This window comes from Peromyscus leucopus, chromosome 6, assembly GCF_004664715.2.
Source record: "Peromyscus leucopus breed LL Stock chromosome 6, UCI_PerLeu_2.1, whole genome shotgun sequence".
NCBI classification, from domain to species: Eukaryota; Metazoa; Chordata; class Mammalia; order Rodentia; family Cricetidae; genus Peromyscus; species Peromyscus leucopus.
In genome coordinates, this window is record NC_051068.1 from 48,175,125 (window position 1) to 48,179,447 (window position 4,323).

Here is a 4,323-nt window from a genome sequence, read left to right on the forward strand (position 1 = left end):
ATGAGAATAAAACAAATGTGTCAGGAGCTCATCAACTGTTAACACACACACACACACACACACACACACACACACACAAATGTTTCAGAGCTTTACAAAAGATACTGAAATAATTGTGGACTTCACTATGGAATGTGGTGCTATTATGTATTATAACCAATAAGAGCTACCCAAACCGGTGCAAACAGCCATATCCACTTTCCTTCAGAGGACAGGTGCACTATACTTGTGTAAATCAGCTACATAGTCTCTAGAGACATGGATCCAGTCATCCTCCCGCAGAGGTTGAGTGCATCTCGGGAGTAGGCATTTCTGTAGATGGCTTGGTAGATGATTCGGAGGGCCAGATCATATGCCTGCTCCATTTCTAGGTTATAGAAGTAGCCTCAATTCATGACCCCGTAAACATTCATGGAGCCAGAAGCCACCGGAAAGACAGTTCCCTAAATGCTGTTCCCTTCACAGTCTACACAGTAGAGGCGAGGGCCTCACTTATCCCAGCCACAGATCAGGGTGCCGGTGGACAGTCCCATGCCTTTGTGCTGATATACTATGTTAGCACAAAGTTTGGAGGCCGCTGCCATAGAGATGCATTCCTTATTTCGAAGCTCAAAGATTCTACATTGCTGAGCCAATAACCGCTCCCAGAAGCTACAATCCGCTGCCCCCCCAGCCATGGTGCCCAGAAAGTAAGGGTGGATTTCTATTACTTTCTTCACTGTCTGGGAGGCAGTATAAGCACCTGCTGTGGCCCAGGAATCAGCTGCAATGACTCCATGGCACAACTTGAAGGCCAGGGTGGTGGTTCCATGAAACATTTTGATTTTTGGCTCTTCTAGAACACCCTAGTTTGGTGCAGCAAGGCTCAGCCCATCACCAGGACTCCCCAGACCCAGTTCCAGCGGATCTTTCTGACTTCTGAGTCCAAAAAACCCATCCTGGTTCACCAGCACCGACTGCTCCAAAACGCTGGCCAGCGCCATATCTAATAAATATTATTTGATGTTTTTAAATCATCTTAACTATTTACTGGACACATAGCCTATCAACTTCTCCTGAACAAAGTATTTGAGAAAGCTACTATTCCAAATTAGGGGTTCTGTGTGTCAACGGTCCTACAAAATGTATTGATTGTAAAAGCAAAAAGCAAAACAAAGCAAAACAAAAACTAAACCAAACCAAACGAAACCAAACTACCACAACAAAAATGCTAAAATATTCTCAATGAATTAATTATAGGTTTTTCTTTTCCATGAAAATATAGAGGAGCTTAGCCATCAAAGGGATTCTAATTAACGGTACCATTTTATTTAAAAATTTATTGAGAACCTGCAAATTACTGGCCACTGTGATGAGCATTGAGAAAAGAGGCGTGAATTAGCAATGATTCTTTTAGAAATTTTTAAAATTCATTTTGCATACCAATCACAGATCTCCTTCTCTTCCCTCCTCCAGCCGCCCCCAAGCCTTCTCCCCACCAACCCATCTCCCATTCCCTCCTCCAACAAGATAAGGAATCCCATGGGGAGTCAGCAGAGCTTGGTACATTCAGTAAAGGCAAGCCCAAGCCCCTCCCCCTGCCTCAAGGCTGTGCATGGTGTCCCACCTTAGGTAGTGGGCTCCAAAAAGCCAGCTCGTGCACCAGGGATGAATCCTGATCCTACTGCCAGGGGGACCCTTAAGCAGATCAAGCTACACAACTGTCTCACCTATACAGACTGGCCTAGTCCAGTCCCGTTTTTTTTTTTTTTTTTTTGGTTTTTCGAGACAGGGTTTCTCTGTGTAGCTTTGCGCCTTTCCTGGAGCTCACTTGGTAGCCCAGGCTGGCCTCGAACTCACAGAGATCCGCCTGGCTCTGCCTCCCGAGTGCTGGGATTAAAGGCGTGTGCCACCAACGCCCGGCCAGTCCCGTTTTTGACATGCAGGAGAAAAGTGAAGGATGAAGACTTGTAAACAGAAATTGCGTTTGTGTTGGTTGGAGATGGGTGGCAGAGCAAGGTCACATGCAGATTCCGGCATACAGGTGGGAGGCATTTTCTTTTCAAAAGGTAGTTAGCCCCATTCCATTTGGTTTCAACGCGAAGTGAAATGATGCTATGTGAAGGCGTTCCATTCCTCTTTATCAGGCTCCGAGCTGTGCCTGCAGTGGATGGCAGCCAGCCTGGTGTTCCATTGTTTATAACAACAAATGATTTAAAATGAATAAAAGTCCCCTAAGTCCTGTTGTACAATGATAATAATAAGAGGAATAAACAACAGGCACAATTATTATTAAGTTCGTTGTTCTTGCCCATCTGCAACTGTGGCCATATTTCAGCATTTTATTGCTTAATTTAGAAATAGGTAATGTCAGCTGCCAAAAACAATTGAGAATATCAAGTGTAAGGGGACCAAACACAGCATATGTGCTGTGGCTGTGTATCCTGGAGATGACCTCCACTGCTTTGTTTCCTTTCACTGCCTGACAATTATAGGTCCCAGGCAACTTATGGCAGTGAATAATTTACTCACGTCTAAAAACAGCACATTAATTCATTTTATATATTTGTTAGCTGAAGGAAATTGCAAAAATCATCCCCATATACAATTCTAAGAACAAATTTGCTATATCCATGGAAGAAATTATTAGATATCAATAGTGACTGTTAGTAAACAATTATAGTGCTAGCATTATGGTCACTCTGTCCTTTATAAAACCCTTTGCCATGAAGCCACCTAAATTTAGAACATTAATCTTGAACTCATGAGAAAATTAATCTTTTTAAGCCATAGTTGCTTTCCCATTTGAACTTAGGATTTCTGGACTTTCTTCATTTTTTTTTTCTTGTATACTTGCCCTTCATATTGTCCTAACTAGGATTTGATTATTTAATTCCAAGTTCCTCTTGCTGGTTAATCATATATCCAGGTTTTAAAAGTCATCTGTTTGACAACAATACATAAATTTATATTTCTGGCTCTAACTTTATTACTGAACTCCAGAGTTATAGCTCCAAATATATTATGGACTTTGCCAGCAGAACTCATGGTTTCTTTTATCTGCTCTATTTTCGTCAATATGAGTCCTCCTAATGGCCCAAACCAGCTGGGATATACTGTGAAATCCCCTTTGTTTACCCTTTGTACATGCAGACAGCATCTTCTTCTTCCTCTTCTTCTTCTTGTTTTTTTTTTTTTTTGATAATAGCTTCTTTTCTCACTCAATACATCCCAACCACAATTTTCTCATACAATACCTCCCCCCCCCTCTTCCCAGCTCTTCCCTACCTCCCCTGTCCCCAAGATCTACCTCTTTTTCCCTTTCTTCAGAAAAGAGCAGGTCCCCAAAAGACAACAACCAAACATGACAAAACAAGATACAATAAGAGATTAAAAAATCTCTCATATTAAGACTGGACAAGGCAACCTAAGAGGAGTGAAAGAATCCCAAGAGCAGGCAAAAGAATCAGAGACACACCTGCTCTCACTGTTGAGTCCCACAAAACACCAAGCTAACAGGCTGGCAGCATCTTGATTCCATCCATGCATACCACCTCCACTGATGCAGTTCTCATCATTCCATCAATTGTCTCTCATTGGTTGCTTCCATGTCCATTCAAGCATACCATCTCCACTGCTGCGGTTCTCATCATTCTGTCAATTGTCTCTCATTGGGTGCTTCCATGTCCGTCCATGTATACTATCTCCACTGCTGCAGTTTGGATCATTCCGTCAACTGTCTCTCATTGGATGCTTCCACATCATCTTCTGGCTCTTCTTGTTTCTTCCTCACCCATTTACAATTAATTTTTAACACAACTATTAAAGAGAGCATTAAAAAATGCTTACCAAATTATATAATTTGACTACTAGGAGTTTTACATGGATTCTGTTTATATTTAATATATTAAAACCTTACTGTGGCTCTGAAAACCTTCTGCAGTTCCAAACTCTCACCTCCCTGTTTCCTAATTTCTAATTTCTATCACTCTGTCATCCCTTCTTGCTCCTGGGAAGTATTAAACTTTACCTTGATTTAACATCCTCGTGTTTGTTATCTCTGCCTGGATTTCTCTGCTAATCATCTCTATCATTTTTGTTATTATTGTTTTGATTTTTTGAGACAGGGTCTCTCTATGTAGCACTAGCTGTATTCTGGAAATTACTATGTAGACCAGGCTAGCTTCCAACTTACAGAGAAGCACCTGCCTTTGCCTCTAGAGTTCTGGAATTAAAGGTGCACATACACCGCCATGCCTAGCTTATTTCTATATTTTAAAAAACATAACTGGCTTCTTTTAGGTATTCAGGTCTCAGCATAAGAGTTGTTGTATCTACAAGGAT

At 41.5% G+C, this 4,323-nt stretch overlaps 1 pseudogene across 1 annotated transcript; it reads right to left on the minus strand.

Moving 5' to 3' along the window:
- Nucleotides 1–204: 204 nt before the first annotated feature.
- On the minus strand, nucleotides 205–983 carry LOC114691748 (annotated as a pseudogene). The gene has a single exon (XR_003734265.1). The product of XR_003734265.1 is annotated as a proteasome subunit beta type-5-like (transcript).
- Between the last annotated feature and the right edge of the window lie 3,340 nt (nucleotides 984–4,323).